General features: G+C 38.1%; 1 long non-coding RNA gene and 1 pseudogene across 3 annotated transcripts in view; both read right to left on the bottom strand.

Moving 5' to 3' along the window:
- The window catches only part of LOC109566091 (uncharacterized), a 476,832-nt gene that overhangs the window by 319,452 nt on the left and 133,316 nt on the right, over nucleotides 1–24,064 (bottom strand). The window lies entirely within an intron of this gene.
- Nucleotides 9,454–13,397, bottom strand: LOC109566092 (small nuclear ribonucleoprotein E-like; annotated as a pseudogene).

The raw sequence follows: 24,064 nt of genomic DNA, 5'->3' as shown, positions 1-24,064 counted from the left end.
TTACATGATAAAAACTCTCAACAAACTAGGAATAAAGGGAAATACCTTTACATAATAAAGACTATATATGAAAACTCCATAGCTAACATCATACTCAATGGTGACGAAATGAAAATTCTTCCTCTAAAATCAAGAATAAGACAAGAATGCTCAGTCTTACTACTTCTATTTAACATGGTACCGGAAGTTCCAGAGCAACTAGATAAGAAAAAAATAAAATACATGCAAATTGCAAAGGGAGAATTAAAATTATCCCTGTTTTCAGATATCATGATCTCATATACAGAAAACTCCAGACATTTAAAAAAATGTTAGAATTGATACAGGAGTTCAGTAAAACTGCAGGATACAAAATAAATGTACAAAAACCAGTTGCATTTTTATACACTAGCTAGAAAGGAAATTAAGAAAACAATCACATTTTCATTAACACCAAAAAGAATAAAATATTTAAAGATAAATTTACCTAAGGAGGTCAAAGATTTACATACTAAAAACTATAACACATTGATGAAGAAAATTAAGAAAGGCAAAAACAATGGAAAGACACCCCATATTCATGTATTGGAACCTTAACACTGCTAAAACATCTGTACCCAAAGTGATCTACAGATTCAATGCAATCCTTATCAAAATTCCAAAGACAATTTTTATAGAAATGTGAGATACAACTCTACAATTTATAAGGAACCACCAAAGGTCACAAATGGCCAAGTCAATTTTAAGAACAAAGGTTGAGGCATCACTTTTCTGATTTCAAAATAGATTATGAAGCTATAGCAATCAAAAAAGTATGGTATGAGTATGAAGACAAATAGACCAATGGAACAGAATAGGGCCCAGAAATAAACTCACACAGATATAGTCAACTGATCTTCAACAAAGATTTCAAGAACACACAATGTGGAAAGGATAGTCTTTTCAACAAATGACTTTGGGAAACTGAATGTCCACATTCAAAAGAATGAAACTGGACCTTTTTCTTACGCCATTAAAAAAAAAAAAAAAAAAGACTGAAATAGAAACCTCAAAAACCTAACACTCCTAGAAGAAACATAGGGGAAAATCTTCATGACATTGGTTTTGGCAATGATTTCATGACTATGACACCAAATGCACAGGCAACAAAAACAAAATTAAAAACTGGGGCCTCATCAAATTAAAAGACTTCGGCTTAGCAAAGGCAACAATCAACAGAGTGAAAAGCAATCTATGGATTGGGAGAAAATATTTGCAAATCAAATATCTGATAAAGAATTCATCTACCAATAGATACAAGGAAATCCTTCAATTCAACAACAACAACATCCCACTAATAATCTGATTTCAAAAATGGGCTTAGCCCATTTTTAAAACATTGTAAAAAAAATAATGTTTTATAGTAAACATCACCTGTCCAAGGGAGGCCTGGCGTGCTGTGGTTCATGGGGTCGCAAAGAGTCGGACATGACTGAGCGACTGAACTGAATTGAACTGAACAACTGTCCAAAAAGAAAATGGGCTAAGGACTTGAATAGATATTTCTTCAAAGATATAAAAATGGTCAACAGGTATACAGAAAAAGTGAGTGTTCATCATCACTGATCACCTGGGAATTGTAAATCAAAACCACAAGGTATTATCTGATACCTGTCAGAATGACTATTATGATAAAAGGCAATAAGAATTGACAGGGATATAGAGAAACTGGAACAGCTGAACACTGTTAGTGGGAATGTAAAATGGTGTAGTCACTGTGGAAAATATTATGAAAGTTTCTCAAAAACTTAAAAATAGAATTACTGTTATGATTCAGCAATCCCACTTCTGGGTATACATCCAAAACAACTGAAATTAGGATCTCAAAAAGGTATTAGAACTTCCATATTCATTGCAAAACTATTCACAACAGCAGAGGTAGAAATAACCTAAATGCCCATTGACAAAAGAATGGATTTTTTAAATGTGGTATACCCTTACAATGGAATACTCTTCAGCCTTTTAAAAAAAAGAAATTCTGCAATATTTGACAATATTGTGGGCCCTTAGGACATTATGCTTAAATAATCCAGGTACAGAAAGACTAAAGAGAGTAGGAAATGGCAGTCCACTCCAGCATTCTTGCCTAGAAAATCCCATGGACAGAGAAGCCTAGAGGCCCACACTCCATAGGGTCACAAAGAGTTGGACACAACTGAGCAACTGAGCATAGAAAGACAAATATTTCATGATTCTACTTATATGAGATATTTAAAATAGTCAAATTCATAAAACCAGAGACTAGAATGGTGGTTACCAGGGGTTAAGAGAAGAAGAAAATGAGGAGTTTTTAATCAACAGCCATACAATGTTAGTTAAGATGAAAAAGTTCCAGAGATCTGTACAATATTTGTGTCTATAGCCAACAATAATGTATTGTAAACTGAAAATGTGTTAAGATAGTAGATCTCATGTTAAGTGTTCTTGCATTAATAAAATAAAACAGAAAACATATCTCAGTTTTAAATGCTTGAGAACCTCCAATAATTCACAGGCTGCTTATTATAATAACAAAGTAAGTATTTTTGACATGGAAGTCTGATCACCTTTCCGATCTTCTCCCCAAAGCATTTTGATGGCTCCCCATTGTGGCTCAGATGGAAAAGAATCTGCCTGCAATGCAGGAAACCTGGGTTCAATCCCTGGGTTGGGAAGATCCCCTGGAGGAGGGCATGGCAACCCCCTCCAATATTCTTGCCCAGAGAATCCTCATGAACAGAGGAGCCTGGCAGACTGCAGTCCATGGTGTTGGAAAGAGTTGGACAAGACTGAGCCACTAAGCATAGTCACAGCCCCATTGTTCTTAGGATTAAAGAACATGGCCTTTGAGACTCTGGATGATCTGGGCTCAGCTGCCCATCTTCATATTAGCCCCTCCTGCTGCCTCATCCTCACTCTATTCCAGATTCCCTGTCCCTCTCTTTCCCTGTCCCCCATCATAGAGCTTTGGTACTTGGCCACAGCCTCTAGGGAATGGCTCACCCCACTCTTCAACCGAGTAACTCCACTTCTTTCAGATCTCCCACCTCACAACTATGTCAAACCCACCTATTTTATGCTCTAATAGCTCCCTTGGACCGCAAGGAGATCCAACCAGTCCATTCTGAAGGAGATCAGCCCTGGGATTTCTTTGGAAAGAATGATGCTAAAGCTGAAACTCCAGTACTTTGGCCGCCTCATGCGAAGAGTTGACTCATTGGAAAAGACTCTGATGCTGGGAGGGATTGGGGGCAGGAGGAGAAGGGGACGACAGAGGATGAGATGGATGGATGGCATCACGGACTCGATGGACATGAGTCTCGGTGAACTCTGGGAGTTGGTGATGGACAGGGAGGCCTGGTGTGCTGCGATTCATGGGGTCACAAAGAGTCAGACACGCTGAGCGACTGAACTGAACTGATATCATTTTGAATATATTTGTGTGGTTATGTGATTACCATCTTTCTTTCCCACTGGATTCTAAACTCCATACCTGGTTTTACTCACCATTGTTCACCACTGTTTAACAGTGTGCCTGGAACAGAGTAGGTGCACTATGAAACAAATGAACGGCCTCAACAAAATAAGCAGATTTAAATTATATTTATCATTTGTGATATATAAATGTGTAGTCTCCCAATATGTAGTTCCCATTTGGGGCACATTCGCATAGAGGAAGCAGGTTTTTCACCCTGAATAAAGCCCTCACCACAGGAATCCAAGGAGAGAGCATGAAGAACTTCAGAGATCAATGACATCTAATTCCCTAGGGAGGGATTAAAGTTACCATACTGGTAGGGAAAGCCAGGAGGTACTACAGCAAGGCATGTTAACTGCATTAGGAGTTATTCTTGCCACAGCTACTCTCCCTTCTGAGAGTTCCTCTCTTCTCAGATATTATAAGGATTTCTGACCATCTAACAATATTGATCTTTTGACCTCTCTGAAAAGAGCCACAATTTTTTATAGCTTGGAAATTGTTTCATCTGTTTTTCAGCTCACCATAACCTAATTTCAAACTATAATATTTGAAGGAGAATCTAAACATGCAAAAAAAAGTTTACATGATACACAAATCTCAAGAGTATCTCTTCATGGAATCATGGTGTCCTAAGAGTGGAATGGACCTACAAGAGGTCATAACCCATCACCTTTCACACCTGCAACCATGAGTCACTCCAACCTTCTCTCCTGAGTGTTCCCTTAAGCTAGGGCAATCTGTCCCATATAGTTTAAGAAGACTTGGCATAGAACTTCATGAAAGGTCTGTGATAAAAGAGCAAAGAAGGTTATATCTCTCCACAAAGATGTAGAGAAATAGGAAGAGATGGAGCAGAAAAGGGAGGCTATGTGGAATAGGAGCTGGGAAATGAATAACAGGGGAAAAAAAAAGCATTAGGGGAAAACTGAAAATTAAAAAGAATTCTGGAAACATGCACAAATTGAGATAGCCCAGGATATGAGTCAGAGAGACTTGATTAAAAAAAAAAAAAGACAACCAAGAAAAATAAGGAAAATGAAGATGGCTTTGCTGTTTTTGTTATTGTTGTTCTGTTGTTCTCTTAGCATAAGTTTACAGTTACTAAACAATGCAAAATTAGAATTGTAATAATGTGCTATATGTGAGGGAACTCAATTTTTCGAGGTAAAAAATGCAATCATCCAAGGATATGTGCAAACCAGAAGAAAAGATTCAAGATGTAAGATGCAAAATAAAGCATACCTTACATCTGTTTTTTTTTTTTAAGAAATCACATTGAACAGCTAAGATTCCTTTCAAAATGCTTAATATTCCTTCTCTTCACCAGCTTCCTAACAGTGTGTTCACCCACATATCCCAATGTTGGTGGCACATAAAACAAACCTTTCATAAAAGTCAGAAATAAAAATATATATATATCAGGAGGTTCCTGATATTGGCAAGACTCCAATTCACATATACTCTTAGGCTAGACCCACTAACATTAAGAAGCCAATTTGCTCTTAGTTCAGTAATGGAGAAGGTTCTACCAGCCTTGGTTTCCATGTACTAGGGTACTCTCTATAAGGAACAAGACATCTCCAACAGATCTTCAGAATTCTTTTATGGAATATTGCTGCAAGGTGTGTAAACTCTTCCTGACTACCAGTCTACAACAAGGCAGTAACTGAAGTATCAGAAGACGGTGAAAATTTGGCTCACTGTATTTTTGACCAATAGTAGTGTAAGAGCTTAAGAAAGAATGTACTATTCATGAGTGTGAAACCTACAGCAGGGAAGCCATCTCTTAGGACAAAACACTTGCATACAGTAAAGGACATTCTGCTCCTCAGGAAGATCTAGTGCTGATCAACAATAAAGCAAATAAGGGCTCTGTCAAAACAAACTAACAACCACTCTTTGAAAGGGACAAGGTGCAAATCATATAGAATAATCTTAGCTGAAAAATGTCAAGAAGGAGGCACAGTAACTCCCTTTCTGCCAAAGGCTGACTCCCTGGGAGGAACTCCCAGAGCAGTCTTCAAGTCTGTTGACTTGTTTTTTCAAGCTATTAATGTAACTCGCAGCTACATTGGTTTGTTTTGTTGTTGTGACATGGTCTCCATAGATGTGCATTGAAATTGTGCCCAGCTGCACTGAAGCCAAGAACCATGCAATCTGGAGGTTGTGCAAGCAAGATTACAAGGCTCCAAGGTATCCAGTGCCTGCGCTGCTCATCTCTTCCACTTACCTCGAAGCTTGGCTTGTCTAGCCTGGGCAAGGGAATGCTGCACTGGGACCAGATCCAAGTGCTTTAGGAAAGTGGCTACATTTACAGGGAAGGAAGAGAGTTTTATCTTCACATCAGGGCTTTATTTGCATGCCTAAGGTCAGCTTAACCAGGATCAGCTTAGTGCCTGTTTGTTTTTAGTTGTCCCTCTTCCTTTTTGTATGGAGCCCAACTTTCTCATCTTTAGTCCTCTCAGGAGTCCATTACCCTTATGTTTTCTTCATCCTCTGTCAATCTCAGGAAATGTATTTGCAAGAAATAACTTGATCAATTCATTCACACCAAACTTAGAAAATAAAAACACAGGGGGAAAGATAGAGGGCATCCGGTTAAATCTGAATTTCACATAAACAATTACTATTTTTTAGTGCAACCATGTCTCATCCAACATTTGGGACATATTTATATTAAGATTATTTACCGTTTATTTGAATTTCAAAATTAACGTTTGTCCTATACACTAAATAAGTAAATGACTACATGAAAGAGTAAATGGCTTATGATGTTTTTACCTCTGCCAAGGCTACTGTCTGAATTTTAACTTAGGGTTAAAGTCCCCATAGCTCTAACTAAATTAATAATTAGGAGATCTTAGCAACAAACTAGAAGAAAAACATATTGTACCAGGTAAGCAATCACTTATTATGCCCAGCCATAAGGAGTCACATTTTCTAAAATTAAAAGACTACAACCTAGAGGCAGAAAGCATCACTTGATTTTTACCTGCTTGTACTTAAGGCTATTTATCAATGTTTATTTCAAATCAGATAATATGATTGTTCACATTAATTGGTGCTTTATTCTTCTAGATGGAGAGAACACAATTTAAAGATGCAAACCTCTGCACCAAAATATCTGTTCTCACACTATCTTCCATGAACTGGAGACATACATGGAGTTAGTTGAACATCCTAGGCCTCAGCTCATATCTCATCAACGAAGACGTTACATGCCATATCTATCAACAAAGCCAAGCGTGAATACATATTCTTGAAGTTCTCAGAAAACCTATAGTTAGGGTCAGAGAAAAGGAAAGATATATGAAATTAATGGTAATCAAAGAGAAAATAGGAAGGAGAATTGAAAAAAGAAAGAAGAAAATTATAAATACAAATATCAAAAATGTAAAGGGAGTGAAGAAGACTCTTGGGACCAACCCCAATTATCTAGAATAGGTGGCTACCTCCTGGTGTGAGTTAAGTTCTGGGAAGATCCCTGTGGAAAATACTAGAGATAAGCTCATTTAACATCTGTTCCAACCTCCTTCTGCAATGCCTTCTTATGTATTACAGAGGCTAATAAACAAAACTGCCTTTTTCCACACTTTCTTATAACTAGGGTTCTAGATATGCTATAGACTCCATTATTAGATTCACTTTCCCAATGGGAATTCAGACTCTGTAAAGCAAGGAGAGAGACTGGACATGAGGCATCATTCTGCTGCTGCAGATGGAGTATTAACTCCCCAGTTTAGCAGAAGTGGTTTCCTGACCACAGCTTCTCTGTTTGACAGGCAGCATCCAGATCAAGACAAGTACAGCAGTTTCTATGATGATTCAGTTGTGATGCGGCCTCAGGATTTGTTTCTGGAAGCTCCCCAGCCTAGATTCTATTTCTTCTACCCACAGACCCGTTCTGTAGACCATTGAATACCCTGTCATTAATACATTTCAGCTTAAGCCAGCTAAAGTGGGGTCTGTTCTCTGCAACTGAGCACTAACTAAGACAAGCTGCTACTACCAAAATATCTACTTCAGTAGCCTAATGGTTCTCAACTTGGCAATGTCTGGAGACATTTTGGGGTCACATATAAAAGGAAGATTACTCTTGGCATCTAGTGAATAGAGACCAGATACTACTAAACATTCCACAATGCACAGAACAACCCCCACAACAAAGAACTGTTCAGTCCAAAACGTCAATAGTGCCAAGACTGAGAAACCCTTCCCTAGCCTAGAATCAATGGCACCCCACTCCAGTACTCTTGCCTGGCAAATCCCATGGATGGAAAAGCCTGGTGGGCTGCAGTCCATGGAGTCGCTCAGAGTGGGACACGACTGAGCGACTTCACTTTCACTTTTCACTTTCATGCATTGGAGAAGGAAATGGCATCCAGTGTTCTTGCCTGGAGAATCCCAGGGACTGCGGAGCCTGGTGGGCTGCTGTCTATGGGGTCTCACAGAGTCGGACACGACTGAAGTGACTTAGCAGCAGCAGCCTAGAATCAAATTTGAAAGTTAATCATTTAAAATATAGTATTTGCCTCTTTCTGCCATCTTTCCATGCTGCCATAATGGTGTGCATGAATGTCCTGGCTGATACTCTCAAGAGTATCAACAATGCTGAAAAAAGAGGCAAACACCAGATGCTTATAAGGCTGTGCTCCAAAGTCATCATCAGGTTTCTAATTGTGAGGATGAAGCATGGTTACATTGGCGAATTTTAAATCATCAATGATCACAGGGTTGGGAAAAAATTGTTGTAATATACAGGCAGAATAAATAAGTGTGGAGTGATCAGCCTCAGATTTGACGTAAGACTCAAAGATCTAGAAAAATGGCAGAATAATCTGCTCCCATCCCATCAGTTTGGCTTCACTGTACTGAAAACCTGAGCTGGCGTATGGACCATAAAGAAGCAAGACAAAACACTATAGGGAAAACACTTGGATTCTTTTTCTAGGGATGTAATACAAATAAAATGCCTCAAAGGACAAAAAAAAAAATACAGTATTTGCAATATGTTGGTTTAACAAGAACTCTTTCACAATGCAAATGGTCCCCAATAAATTACAGGTAAAGTTTTTGTTCTCTGCCAATGTAGTACTGAAAACCACATTCTCTTTCACACTGTAATATTTCTGCAATCATGTCATGACCTAAAAGGTATGCTTTTAATGTAGTGATTTTTTCCCTATCGACAAACAGAGTTGACTATTTGTAGTCTCAACCCTAGCTCTTCAACACAATCAATGCAGTGCTTTTCATTGGTTTAAGCGTGAGGTCCAGACATCAATATTTCTTCAATGCTCCTTGCAGTCAGGGTCAAGAACCACTAATTCGGAGCATTTTAAAGATTTTGGACCCCTGAAGATAGAGAAAAGGAAATAAAAGGGATGCCACTAGGAAAGATAAGCAAAAGGTGATGGCAGACAACCAGACAGACTTCAGAACCTTGCTCTTCCACTCAAGACCAATCAATCACCAAAAAATGTGCTAACACTCCAGCCTTATAGTTCTTGAGTAACTTTCAGGAGCTCTCTGGGACCCAAAGAAAATAACAAGTGAAGAACTGAACTAATAATTGATCCTGACAAAAATAAATGGAAGATGCTTTCATCTACTCCAAACTCAGTGTGTATTTTTCTCAGCACATATGTCGAAGCAAGCTGTATCCTACAAATATATTTCCTATATTTGTAAACATCTCATTCCCCTGTAAAGTCTAGCTCCTCCCTTGAAGGAAGAGGTGCTCTATAAACACTGGCTAAATTGAATTAAATATACTCCCTAAACATGCTTCTGACTTAAAATGTATAGGGAAGAGATACTAGCCCTCTTTAAAGGAGAGAACAAAAATTTAAGAGAAAATAGTAAAAGGAGACAAAGGAACTAGCCCACTCCAATTATCTCTTTCTCCAGCAGTGGAAGAGATCTACACAGGTCCAAATAAATTTTGCCTCAAAAATTTAATAACCTACTACTCCATTGTTAAATTTTTTTTTTTTATAAAAACAGTCCCACAGCATTTATTGTAATCTGGTAATAACATAAGGGTGAGCAGAACAATATGAATACATGTTTTAGAACTACATCTCTAACAAAGGACACCTAAAAAAACCAACGGTATTGCCAAACAATTTCTCACTTCATCTGTCGCTTCTAGTTGGAGACACTTTGGAGCAGAGTAATGTTATCTCCTTTTAGCATGATCCGACCCAGTTGTTTTCTTGACTTTGTTTTAGAATGAATCTCTTCTGCGTCATCTAATATGAGGTTCATATACTCATCAAAACCAATGATACAGCCCTCTATCTGCATATTCACTTGCTCATAAAGCCACACCTGAATCCGTGATCTATTTTGCAAGTATCTGAAGATGAGATTGATGGGTGCACCATCACCTTCTGCACCTTCTGGCCCTGGCCCCGTACGCCATACTGGACGCTCACAAGCACCACAGTGCTCCACACTCTCTCTCAGAAAGCAACTTCCAGAACGAACCTGTTAATTTTTTAAAGTTAAAATCGACACAGTAAATTCTACAGTGTCCCCACCTGCCTCAAAACCCAGATTGTAGACTTCTAAAGCCAGATCTTGGATAAGATTTTGAAACCATGCTCTACTATACAAAAAAAGGTATGTTTAGGTGACAGTCCATAATATTGCAAAGGACTGAGTCTCAAGCAGTAAATAGAGTCTGAAGCCCAAATCCATCTTTTTAGAAACAATCACTTTCATCATTTCAGCAGAGTCAGTTTTCCTTTGTTTTACATTTATTTATTCAGAGACCTCTAAATATAAGCTGCTCTGTTGAAACAGCCTCTGGACCCAAGTACAATTAAAACATTAATTAAAATATATGATTAAAAACACCCAGCATCAAGGCTGAAACAGTATCAAATGAGCAGTCCCGTTCAAGTGTCAGTCATAGAGGATAAATCCAACTGCCAGTGACCAGTACCGTGCTCCCCCCGCCCCCACCCCACCCCTGGCTCTGCCATGGATTCCGACCAGCTGATGCTGCAGTGGACACTCTTCTGCAGATAGAAGGGCACACTCAAATATTCCATTTCTTTCCCCACCCTTGATTTGGCTTCCCTGGTGGCTCAGATGGTAAAGAATCAGTTGCAAAGCAGGAGACATGGGTTTGTATTCCTGGGTCGGTAAGATCTCCTAGAGAAGGGAATGGCAAGTATTCTTGCCTGGAGAATTCCATGGTCAGAGGAGATTGGCGGGCTACAAGTCCAGGGGGTCGCAAAGAATCGGACATGACTGAGCAACTAACAGCTTCATTTTTTTTTTCATGTTCCTCTCCTTTCATTCAGCAATAGGCTAAAGAGAAATTCACAGAACCCCCAAATCTGGGAGACACCTGGACATGGGAATTTTACATAACATTTTGGCTTTGGCAGGTCAGGAATGAAGAGTTGGAAGCCCTCAACTGAAAAGGACCCTGTACTCTGTGGGCAGCTTTATTCTTCCTGAGGTATTCTACCCTTGGTTCTGGCTCCAAACACTTCTGAATGCAGAGGTAGCAGCAAAAGTAATATGGAATACACAGTGTAGAGTCAAAGGGAACACCACAGGGACTAGCATAGATTTCAGACAATGTAGACATTTCACATTTAGGGGGTGGGGGTTCCCATCTATAAAATAGAACCTTCTACAAAATTACCATCTACATAACAGGTTATAAACCTTCACTCCCTTGTGACACAGAAAATTCCCTAAATTCCAAATGTGTTTACACAGCTACTTAGACATGAAAATTTTAAATCTAGCACAGGCCTGTTAAGAAGGTCTTGTTATATGCAGACATGTTCTATCAAGGGTGTGTATCTAGTGAGAGATGCCATCAATGGCTAATATGATTTTATTATAAGTTCTATCCTTTTCTTAAAAGCTCACAAGTAAAAAAAAAAAAAAAAGCAAAAGATCTTGGTTTTCTTCTTTTTTGTATGATTTTCCCACAAATCTCCCACCAGAGGAAAATAGGAAAAGAGATTTGAAAGAAAAGAATAGTAGATCAATACTAGGTAGGAATAGTATTTCAAAAGTGGTGAAAGTGAAAAGTAAATGCGAAGTCGCTCAGTTGTGTCCGATTCTATGCAATACTGTGGACTGTAGCCTACCAGGCTCCCCCATCCATGGGATTTTCCAGGCAAGAAAATCTTTGCCATTTCCTTCTCCAGTGGATCTTCCTGACCCAGGGATTGAGTGGGACCATGTTATTTTATGTTCCTCTGTATTCCGTATTATTCATTCCTCTTTTTTTTTCTTTATTGACAAGTGTGCCCATATCTTATTACAAAGAGGCTACCACCAAAGAAGATAAAAATGCCTTTTATCATGCATCTGGCCCAAATTATATTTCTAGAACTCCTTTTCAATCAGCCATGGTGTTTTTCATAATTTTGTGATTTTTGTCAAATTGGCTGAATCTCACAAGCTGCCTGCTACTACATTCTGAAGTGCCAGGCTGGTATCTAAGAAAAAAAAAAAAAAAAAACATTTTCCTTCACTCTTAACCCACAATCTGACTTCTTATGCTGAATTCAATCCCCAGCTAATTAGTTCAAGAGTAAGCAACTTTAACCAAGATTTGGTATTACTTTACTGTTTCTGAGAGCTGGACTTTCCCCAGATACAGCTCTCTTATTACCCTTTGCATTTTAAATAAGCCATTTTGGAGCATGGCTCTTGCTTTTTCTTTAATATATGCACCCCTTGGGGCTGTACTGAAGCTTGTGATGGCTCTTCGCCAGCAGTCAGGGCAACAGAATATCTACAAGATCCAGCTTTGTCCTACAGTTTGCATTCATTGTGTAGCCCCAGTTGAACAGAGAGACTGCAAGTCGATTTTCTAAGAAATTCAGGGTCCCTAATACTCTAATATAGAATCTCCCTTCACTTCCTCCATCTTGTTTGTTTTAACCATGCAGTAACATTTCCCTTATTGGTAGTTTCTGGAATAAAGTATTCCTTAGAAGGCTACCTTACAGATAACTGAAGACTTGCTAAAGTAAGAGTTTGATTAAAAAAAAAAAACTTTCTAAAATGTTAAATAGTTCTGGTGGGTCTCAAACAAGGTATGCCAAAAGTATTTTGACTCTTTCTTGATGAGTTAGGGTCATCTTTAAACCATCAGTTATTTTACACTGGAGTATACCCTGGCGGCTCAGATGGTAAAAAATCCACCTGCCATTCAGGAGACCCGGGTTCAAACCCTGGGTCAGGAAGATTCCCTGGAGAAGGGAATGGCAACCCACTCCAGTATTCTTACCTGGAGAATTCCATGGACAGAGGAGCCTGGCAGGCTATAGTTCATGAGGTCGCGAAGAGCCAGACACAACTAAGCAACTTACACTTTCACTTTCATAAAAAAAATAAATAATACCCAGTGCATAAAATTATTTGCCCCTACATTCAGAAATCACTATATTTTCTTGTTTACTTTGGAAAAATTTTATATTTTTATTTCTGTCCCTTTCCATACTATCAAACTATTTCAAACTATCTGTGTTCACTTTGCATTGATGTTCACATGTCAGTTTGTAGAAGCAAACTTTGGCTACATTGCTTTCAGCTTGCAGATGGCTGGAAACCCAAATAAATTTGCTGTAACAATATCTACATGAAAATTAAATCAGTTTTGAGTGGTATTGTGAAGCTCAGCCTTCTGATCTAAATGCATAAGCATCAGGATATGAATGTATAGCTGCTATTCTGGTTACTCAAAGCTATTTGAGCTCTTCATCTGTATTACACAGAAGAACATGACCAGGTACTTGTCCTTCGGTAATATTGCACACTCAAGTTCAGCAATTTGTTCACTCTCAGTGTTCTGCTCTTTCCTTCTTATTCTTGTCTTCTCTTCATCCCTCTGGTTCTTTCTTTGAGCAATTTCCATAAGCATTAAATCATCCATTGTGATAAGGAAAGAAATCATAAAGGAAAGAGTAAAATATTTTAATCAACGCAAACTGAATCTTGATTTTGGGGAGGCAGTGGGCAGTGGTTAAATGATTGGCAGGAGAAGGATAAAAGTACATGAAAATGGAAGATTTACTTTTTAAACTTGCCTCGCATCAAAATGGAAGTATTAAATTTGGCTATGCTCACAAAAGCCTCTGACACTCATATGTGGCCATCTCCCCAGGTTATAAAATCTCAGCCTCTTTGACTAAAATCCCAACAGCTGTTGGAAACGCCTGTGCTAGGCAAAGACAACCCAGGCAAAGTTGACTTGGAGTGTCAAAAAAAATCTCATCAAAAAAAGATAAAAGTTCTTACTCAACCCTACACTTTATCATGTTGGCATTGGTTGGGGATAGGGTGACCAACTCATCCTGACTTGCCAAGGACCGTCCTAATTTTGAAACCAAAACCCCCATGTCTAGGAAACCTACTTAGTCGCAGGCAAATTGGGACATTTGGTCATCCTGATGGGAGATGATGCATCAAAGGTCTCTCATGTTTCCCCCAGCTGATCATTTTTACCTTCAAAGCAAAACTTTTCATTTTTATAGTTAAAATTTCTAAGAATTTAAAGAGTCCTCCTTTTTTCCTTTTGCTCAATCAGTCTCGAGAATTATTTCTTAGTAACATCACTAGCATCAATTTCCTCTTTATTATTGCCACCAACTTGGACTTTATCCCCTGATCCTGGGCTATTGTAAAACTTCCATGAAGTCTTCCTGCCTTCACTGCATTGTGCATGCCCTTCTCAGATTAATCTTTTCAAAATCTTGTTTTGCACAAGATTCAGCTGAAGTCCCACCTCTTTCATGAAGCCTTATATCTTCCCTGGCAGGAGGGGAAACAGGGTGGGAGAAAGAAGTGGCAGAAGATAGGCTTAGGAAAGGTAGGGGTGCTGTGAGGCCAATGCCGGCTGCCACCTCACAGAAGCTGCTAAAGAACAAAATCAAGACAGGCCACAGAAGGGAGAGACAGGCAAGGCACAGAGTCAGTAATCCAGAAAAGGTGGTCTGAATCAACCACCAAGCCAAGGAGGTCGAGCCTCAGACACAAATCTGCAGGGCCCATGTGGATATCCAACAGCCAGTATGCATTGTTCTCAGTACAGTAGATGCAAGAGGGTCACATCAAGCAAATCCCTCTGAGAGCAGACTACCCCACAGCTAGTTCAAGGCAGGGCTGGCCACATGAGAAGGGGAAGGAAACTGCAGTAGGAAGAACTACCTGTCCCACCCTTTCCACAACCAGAAGGTTCTAATTTGGAAAGTTGTTAATATATTAATGTATGCATCCCTTAAATGCAGACAGTATCTTTTAATGCTCTAAAATTCCCCACACCTAGCACTATATGTAGTCAATAAATATTTGATTTATACAGTATAAAGTGTGCTCCCATGTTCTAAAGGCCATGTGCATGGGAAACCATGAGAAGCACAAAGAAACTCCACTTCTTTTCAGGAAGTGTGGAAGTCATCTGGCTGGCTGGGGTTTCAGATGCAGTAATCAGCAAATAGAGTGAACACAATTTCTCCCTTTCCTCTTTTTTAAAACTTCATAGTAAGCCATTAACTCTCCTATTTCTTTTCATATCCTAGTTCAAATCCTAAGGGCAAGAAAAAATAATAACAAAACAAATTATCTTTCACCAAGACTCAGATCCAAATCAGCCTTATGTTTTCAAGCTACCGTGTTTATTAGTACTTGAATTCAACCAGAGAGAAAAAAAAATTGATCTAGTTCAGTTTTTCAACTTCAGAATTTTCCACACACATGCTAAATCACTTCTTGAGCAAATGTCATGGTGTGTCCATGCTGAGAATCCCTTTAAAATGATGAAGTCTTAAAAAGACTTTGCTAAGAATGTATTTTTCATTCGATAATACTTAGGGGGGAGAGATCCAGGTTAAAAAGAAGGACTATTATGTTAGCTTTATAAGTGTAATCACCTTTCTTTATTCATTGATCTATGAAGTCTCTTGAGTACATGACGGGGAAAAAAGCAATAGTTAAGATTTACAAATAATATGCTATTGGAAATGCCTCAAATGAGGGTCTTGTTTTAAGTGCCAAGGTAAACACCTACAACTACTAATATAAAAGGAGACCATTTTGTTTTCTATAAAAAACAAATGTCAGATGTAATTTTGAAATCTCTGGAGAAAAAAAGGAAGACTTCAAATGAATCTCTGATAAGAAACAGCATGGCATGCATAATGCTAGAAGTATTATTCATCTAAAGAAAGTGACTACCTTAAACTTTGTAAATGGTCTAAATCAGGATTTCTCAATACTATCATGAATAGTCAAGCCCTGTGGACATTTTGTACCAAATAATTCTTTGTTTTGAGGGGCTGAGCTGTTTACGGTAGTATACAGATGCAGTGGGCTTTCCTAGTGGCTCGGTGGTAAAGAGTCTGCCTGCCAATGCAGAAGACATGGGTTTGAGCTCTGGGTCGGGAAGATCCTCTGGAGAAGGAAATGGCACCCACTTCAGTATTCTTTGTCTGGGAAATCGCATGGACAGAGGAGCCTGGTGGGCTACAGTCCATGGGGTCGCAAAGAGTCTGACACAACTTAGCTAACAAACGACAACAAATGCCAGTCACAGCCCCCAACCCCTACCAGTCGTGAGAAACAAAAATGTCTCCAGACATTGCCAAATGTTCCCTGGAAGGCAAAACCATTCCCCAGTTGAACACCACTGATTAAATGAGAGAAACTTTTTTAAAAGTGAAGGCTCATAAGACAGCAGACTTAGAACACAGCAAAGAATCAGTGGTGTCAAGATGTCAAAGGGATGCTACACTAAGATAATCAGCTTAGACAAGCAGCAGAAACAAGGCACAAGACTAAACATAACTGGAAAATGGAACCATAAACCTAACCAACAAGGACAAAGGTATACTGAAGAAAATGAGAATGGCCAGCCTCACTTGAAAACCATTTTTCTTAAATTTTTATCTGAAAAAGCATCAGTCTGGATAAGAAAGTCAAACAATTTCACTCAGATACATACTACAAAGAATGACATTCCCTTCCCTGCCCCCTCAAAACACAAACCTCTGCTTGCCAAGTATTGGTAAGTTTATATATGCATCTGTGAATGTGAAGGGTGGCTTAGAACTCTCTGTATCTCCCACACCTAGCAGTATAGGTATTCAATAAATATTTGATTTAAATGATAATAAAAACATGCTTTCATGTTCTAAAAGGTTTTAAAGAAGACATATCAAAGAGTGGTGAAATGAATGATTTTGTACGTCTCACTTGGAAATAAGAAGCTAAAGGAAAAACCCAAACAAAGCTCAGCAGAAATATAGGAGTGGGAAAAGCAAAGGTCAAAGAGTTGAAAAGACTTGAGTTAAATCCCAGCTGCATTGGTCCTAGATAGGTGAATTAGGTTCCATTTACTCTATTGTACCCTATAGAATGAGTACAATAATCCTACCTCAAAAGACAGTTAGGATAATTACTAAGATGAAGTACACATAGTGAGGGAAAAAAAAAATCAGCTCTCTTGATCTTCTTCTCCAAGATTAATGGATTTCTAACCATAAGTGCAATATCTACCCAAGTTAATTTTCTCTTTGAAGTCAGAAAGAGAAAAATCTCAAATCATTGTGGACCTAAAACTAAGTGTTAACAAAGTCCCACACCAACAATAATAATGCAAAAAACCATCAAGGAATAAAAAAAAAGAAGACAGACCCTTGAGAATAAGTGGATAAAATATTAATAGAATACTATCAATACAAAGTCAACTTGGTAATCTTTTGAGGAAACCCTAAGGCATGAAGAGAAAATCAGAGCCAAACAACAAATAATGTCTTCTCTATTTTATAAAGTATTTAAAAGTCTACTTAGTTAATTGCAGCATTTTTATTAATTAAAAAACTTTTTAATATCTGTGCTAATGTTTTTTTAAAAAAAGAAGATTAAGCTGAATATGATTAGAATTTTCTTTCAACATCTAAAAGCTTTTAAATTGAAGGTTATTTCTGGGGTCATGGATGTATTCTATTATTTCACAATTGGGTTTTGATCAAACAGATATATCTATTTGTCATAACTCATTAATTGTTCATTTAAGATCAGTGTATGTGAAAATGTTACATAAATATATACATATGCACAGATACATATGTATGTATACATATGTATGTATACATATACATTTGTATATATGTACTTGAGTGTATATTTGTATATACAAACATATGTATGTATATATATTTATTTTAAAAACTTAAAAATTTTTTTAAATATAGCTGTAGAATTTATGTGATCTAGATCTTTTTCCTCCCCCTCAAACTGGTCTATTTTTATAAATCAATTTTAATTGTCAAAGAAAAAATAAATAATTTTTAAAAGAAAGAAAATTAGTTCACACAAACCATATAAAGAAAAAAGAAAAGTAAAAAGTGAGCTCAAAAACTTTAACTCCAAATACCATACTAAGATATAAGATATCTCTTTTGCTGTGTTTTTTTTTTTTTTTTTTGTCATTTTTGCTGTTTTATTTTTAATTGTCTTCTGCAAGAGAAACATATCCAAGTTACATTAGCAGTGGTTCTTACATACTTGGGAGTTAGACTAGGGATCCGTTGAATCAGAGAAGGAAATACATATAGGCATACAGGGAGAAATTTGGAATATAATTCCAGATACCTTATAGGTCAGGTTAGAAACCTTTCAACTAAAAGTTACCAAATGGTCAAAGGCCTGTCATATCTGTATGATTATAAGAGAAATATAGGTTATTATCCTAGTAGTCAATAAAGGTGATTTCTTAGCACACATTAAATAAATAATCAAGGGAATGAGTGAATTAAGAGATTTTAGTCATATTTTAAAATTAAATTTTAGCTGATGCTGGTATATTTTCCTTTCAAGAGCTTTAGAAAAGAAACAAACTTACACAAATTTTCAAAGGAAAATATTAAAATCTCAAGGATAAAAATAAACAAAATTGAAAAAGGACAGAATTGAAAAGACCAATAATTGGCAACTTGGAAACAACCTTTTGTGACGCTTCTTGGGTTACAACAACCTCAGTGCCTCCTTCCCCAGTCAAACCAAGGCACCAGAAACACTGAACTCTAATGGTCACTCTTAGTGAGGAATGAACAGCCAAGGCTTGCCAGATATTTAAAGAAAAATTATAACAAATAAAGTCCCAGACAAACTCTGAGAAAAAATAATTTTCAACATCAAACTGTGTGAGGTAAAATAAAGTCCTTTCCAGACATAGATATCTCACACAAACTCCTAGGCACTCTTTTTCTGAAAGCTGCTGGGGAATGTGCTCCTCTAAAGTGATAGCATAAACCAAGAGAAAGGCAGATTCAGCAGAGGAGAGAAAAAATTCTCAAGATGGTGTCCAAATGAATACTTCATAAACAGATGTGTCACAGATTTAAAAAGAAACCAATCCTGATTGAAAAGGGAAGATAAAAGATAACAGGATGAATTTCCCTAGAGAGGAAATAAAATGGACATTGCAGATTATTCTACAGATTTTATCATGTAGAAAGCTGTATTGAGAGTCACTTTACAGAAAAGAATCAGCCATAGACTCAAAAAGTTAAAAAGCTAAGCAAATGAAATTAAAAACACTTATTAACTCCAAGACAACTTAGAAGTTGTATAAGATGCAATATTCATATAAACTATATATACACTATGCTGCTGCTGCTGCTGCTAAGTCACTTCAGTCGTGTCCGACTCTGTGCCGACCCCATAGACGGCAGCCCACCAGGCTCCGCCCTCCCTGGGATTCACCGGGCAAGAACACTGGAGTGGGTTGCCATTTCCTTCTCCAATGCATGAAAAGTGAAAAGTGAAAGTGAAGTCGCTCAGTCGTGTCCGACTCTATGCGACCCCATGGACAGCAGCCTACCAGGCTCCTCCATCCATGGGATTTTCCAGGCAAGAGTACTGGAGTGGATTGCCTTGCCTTCTCCTATATATACACTATATACATATATAAACATATATAAAACATGTTTTAGTGTGTTTAATCTTTACATAGTATATATTATATTGTTTACAGTATAATCTATATATCATGTAAACTATATGCCTCTTTGACTAAATATTATATGTATATATAATATAAACTATATGTACAATATATAGTATAAACTATATATATGCTATATAGTACAAACCATATACAGTATACATAGTATGCGTGTGTCCATGCTAAGTCGCATCAGTCATGTCCAACTCTGCAACCCTATGGACTGTAGCCCACCAGGCTCCTCTGTCCATGGGATTCTCCAGGCAAGAATACTGGAGTGGGTTGCCACGCCCTCCTCCAGGGCATCTTCCGGACCCAGAGATTGAACGTACCTATATTACCTCTCCTGCACTGGCAGGCAGGTTCTTTACCACTAGAGCTACCTGGGACACCCATACATAGTATAACTATTGATAATATACACAGTATAAACTACATATATCTCATATATATACAAAAATTATATAAATACACAACTATATAACCATTATAATAAATCACTGAATATGAATTCAACCAAAAATTGTGACTCTGCTATCTTGGAAGGAATGGAATGAGGAAAGGAAGTATAAGAGAGCCAAAATAAATAATTTCTAAAAATGTTTAATCAAATAATAGCAGTATATGCATAGTATTTTGATATGAAAAGCAAACATTGAATTAAATAGCTGAAGAATTTGAAAATGGTTACCTAAGGGAGTTGGGAGAGCCAGAAGGATGAGAGGCAATGTAGTAAAGAGGAATTAAAAGAACATTGGATTTTGCCTAAACCTGTTAGCATTATTTGACTTTAAGACTAAGTGCCCATATTACTGTGAAGAAAAGAAGATAATAATTTTTTATAAAAAGAAAGAAAGGAAGGGAGACAAGTGAAGCTTTACCCTTTAAAAAATATTTATATACATGTGCGTGGTAAGTCGCTTCAGTTGTGTCTGACTCTTTTGCAATTGCCTGTAGCCTGCCAGGCTCCTCTGTCCATGGGATTCTACAGGCAAGATTACTAGAATAAGTTACCATGCCCTCCTCCAGGGAATCTTCCTGACCCAGGGATTGAACCCACATTTCTTATGTCTCCTGCATTGGCAGGGGGTTCTTTACCACTACAGCTACCTGGACCAAAGTAAATAATATCTAAAAATGTTAAATCAAATAATGCTGCTACTGCTGCTAAGTCACTTCAGTCGTGTCCGACTCTGTGTGACCCCATAGACGGCAGCCCACCAGGCTCCCCTGTCCCTGGGATTTTCCAGGCAAGAACACTGGAGTGGGTTGCCATTGCCTTCTCCAATGCATGAAAGTGAAAAGTGAAAGTGAAGTCACTCAGTCGTGTCCGACCCTCAGTGACCCCATGGACTGCCGCCTATGAGGCTCCTCCGTCCATGGGATTTTCCAGGCAAGAGTACTGAAGTGGGATGCCATTGAGTATGCTGTTATTTGCATGCTATTATAAACATGCTGTGGTATAAACATATTATACAACCACAGTTCTACGATAAGAAAGCAACTGCTCACAATTTTTCAGTTTGTAAAAAATTTACCCTTAGAGTTCAGGTATTCAAGTTCAAGCTCAATCTAAGTGATCGTATTAGGTCCAAAAACAATGGTTGAGGAATTAATAGGAACTCTGGCCTTTGAGGTTTCATTTACAATTACTTCTTCAAATCCAGCTTGTGTGCTTCATGAGGGTTTGGATTACCACTTCCACAAGGATTGAGGACCTACAACACAGCTCCTTCTCCTTTGGCAGTTCTCACATTACAGTAGATAATATATAGTAAATAGTTCAAAACTTTAATTATTGGAATAGGAGGTACAGAAGGACAAATTTACCTAATTTATGGGGAGAGGAAAATGGAAATTAGTATCTTATTCATAGTAATATGAATACAATGGATGAAAAGCTATCATTCATAAAATAACATCACTGTAAGCATTCCCAAGACTAAGTATGCCATTGTAAGCATTCCCAAAACTCATACTCACTTGGTATGCATGCTCACTACCAAGTAATTCAGGAGCAAAACAAACCCTCCATTATATAACTCTTATTTTACTTTTCTTAATCTTTGAGTAATTAACATTGAATAAAGTTGTTTTCTGGGCCACTCCACAAATAGTTTCCCAGAAGAGAAAAGCAAATAGGCCTAAGCATGTGATAGGCTTGGAAAGCAATGAATCAACAAATTTGCAGCTGAATTATTGAACTGTTAACTTTGTGGAGTTAAAGAGAAAAGATTTGGATTAATAAGTGAGGTTTTGTTACCTTTGTTTCTTTGCTCATTTTGTTTGGTGCAGCTGCTTGTTGCCATGAGCACCAAAAGTTATGATGCTGCAACTCACACTGAATATTTTTATTTGGAAAATAAGGTCTCACTTACATAACTGAGGTTTATCAACCACATGAACTGTGAGTGGGAGATTTACATATACCATAAATTTATTTGCTAAACTATTGATCTTGTTTATTCTTAGATGAACTACAAAATGGTGCTTCTTCAATTTAGAGAATGAGAACCTTTTCACTTATTCATTCAACAAACACTTGCTGAGTACCTACTATGGGTTACTATATACTGTGTGCTCTAGGATCTGTGCTAGGTGCTAAAAAATACAGCAGTGCAAACAGAGAATTTATAATCTAGTAGGATAGCTAGATAAGTGAGCAATTAAACAAGCAATTATAATAGAATGATTTAATTGCTTGGAACACATATAATAAAACATCCAACATACCCTAGGGCTCACAGGTGAGGAGGGCTTAGTCAGCTAAGTTTCCTAAAGGAAGTGACATTGAGTGGAACTGCAAGGAGATGAAACCAGTCAATCCTAAAGGAAATCAGTCCTGAATACTCATTGGAAGGACTGGCGCTGAAGCTGAAACTCCAATACTTTGGCCACCTGATGCGAAGAACTGATTCATTGGAAAAGACCCTGATGCTGGGAAAGATCGAAGGCAGGAGGAGAAGGAAACAACAGAGAATGAGATCGTTGGATGGCATCACCGACTTGATGGACATGAGTTTGAACAAGTTCTGGGAGTTGGTGGTGGACAGGGAAGCTTGGCGTGCTGCAGTCCATGGGGTCACAAAGAGTTGGACACGACTGAGCAACTAAACTGAACTGAACTGAGAGATGATTGGAAGTTATCTATGCCGAGTAGGATGAAGAGGAGACAAAGAGGCTAAGGAAGGCCAGGGGCCAAAGAGAGCGATGAGGAAGCTACTGCAATAACAGAGGGAGAGGTGACAGTGGCCTGAACCTGGGTAATAACAAGTGTTAGAGAAAAGGAGGTGGATCTGAAAGCTAGTAGGAAGATAGAATTGGTGGGATTTCATGACTTACTAGATGTGAGAGATGAGGAAGATGAGGAATGAAACATAGCTGGTTTCTGGCTTGAATAGCTAGGTACAGTGCAGGTGTTCACTGAGCTAAGGGCACATAGGAAAGGCAGGTTGAGGAGGGAGATAATGAATTCAATTCTCAAAATGTTGAGTTTGAGGTACACAGCAGACATTCAGCAGGAGATTTCAAGCAGGCAGTTAGATATAGAGTCTGGGCTACAGATACAGATTACGAAGTCATAGTCTCAGAGCAGACAGTTGAAGCCTCTGGTTTAGATTATATCATTCAGAGGAAGTCTACAGAGTGGGAAAAGTAGGCCTTTAGGGAACTAGTCAAGGAAGGGAAGCAAGAAAGTAGCCAAAGAAAGAACAGAAAAGAGAGCATGATAAAGTATCAGATGCCAGAGAGAGGTCAATGCAATAAATATTTATTAAGCACAAATATTTATGTGCCAGGGACATGCTACTGGGTAATGAGGATAGAGCAGTGAAAAGCACACACCCAGTCACTATCATCAAAAGGAGAAAAAGTAGCCACAGGATTTGGGATTATAAAACCGTGTGACTTTGGCAATAGCCGTTTTACTGGAGAGAGAAGCTGAATTAGAGTAGATTGAGGAAAGACTGAGAGCTGAGTAAGCTCTAATGGCAAATGGAGACAACTCTTTAAAGTGGGGTGACCATGAAGAGAGGCAAGAATGAAGAACAGTAATCAAAGCAGAGAGTTAAGGATAAGGTATTACTTTTCTGGTTTCATTTCTTTGGTTTTTAATTATATGAGAGGTCTGAACATGCTTACATGCAAAAGAAAAATGTGCCATGGAAACCAAGAAGTTAAACTATCCCAACATTGTTAATCAGTTATTTTCCAATATACAATTAAAAGTTTTTCAAAAAAGAAAAGAAGAGGTTAGTAGTACCAAAAAAAAAAAAAGGTGGAGGTTTCAGGGGTGGATGAAGATGGTCCCTGAGGGAAAAACAGGAAATGGGAGGGCTCTGTAGTTCATCTTGCAGTCTTATGTGTATCATCTCCTGCTGTGTCCAAGGCACATGTCAGCTCTGAAGGGAGCATCCAGCTATGTAATGACTGCCCCACTTTACTTCCAGAATCATTAACCAAGAGTCTTAAATCTCCAAACCAGTGGGATTTGGAAACAGGTGGTAGAACTCTTATGCCTCAAAGCCAAAGACTAAGGCACTTCAATGGTGCTATCAATAGCAAAACTTCTTTGCCACCCTCACCAATCCCTAAAC

The sequence above is a fragment of the Bos indicus genome, chromosome 11, assembly GCF_029378745.1.
Source record: "Bos indicus isolate NIAB-ARS_2022 breed Sahiwal x Tharparkar chromosome 11, NIAB-ARS_B.indTharparkar_mat_pri_1.0, whole genome shotgun sequence".
In the NCBI taxonomy this organism is placed as follows: domain Eukaryota; kingdom Metazoa; phylum Chordata; class Mammalia; order Artiodactyla; family Bovidae; genus Bos; species Bos indicus.
Note: the sequence above shows the minus strand (reverse complement) of the source record. Positions and strands in the feature narration are given on the sequence as shown.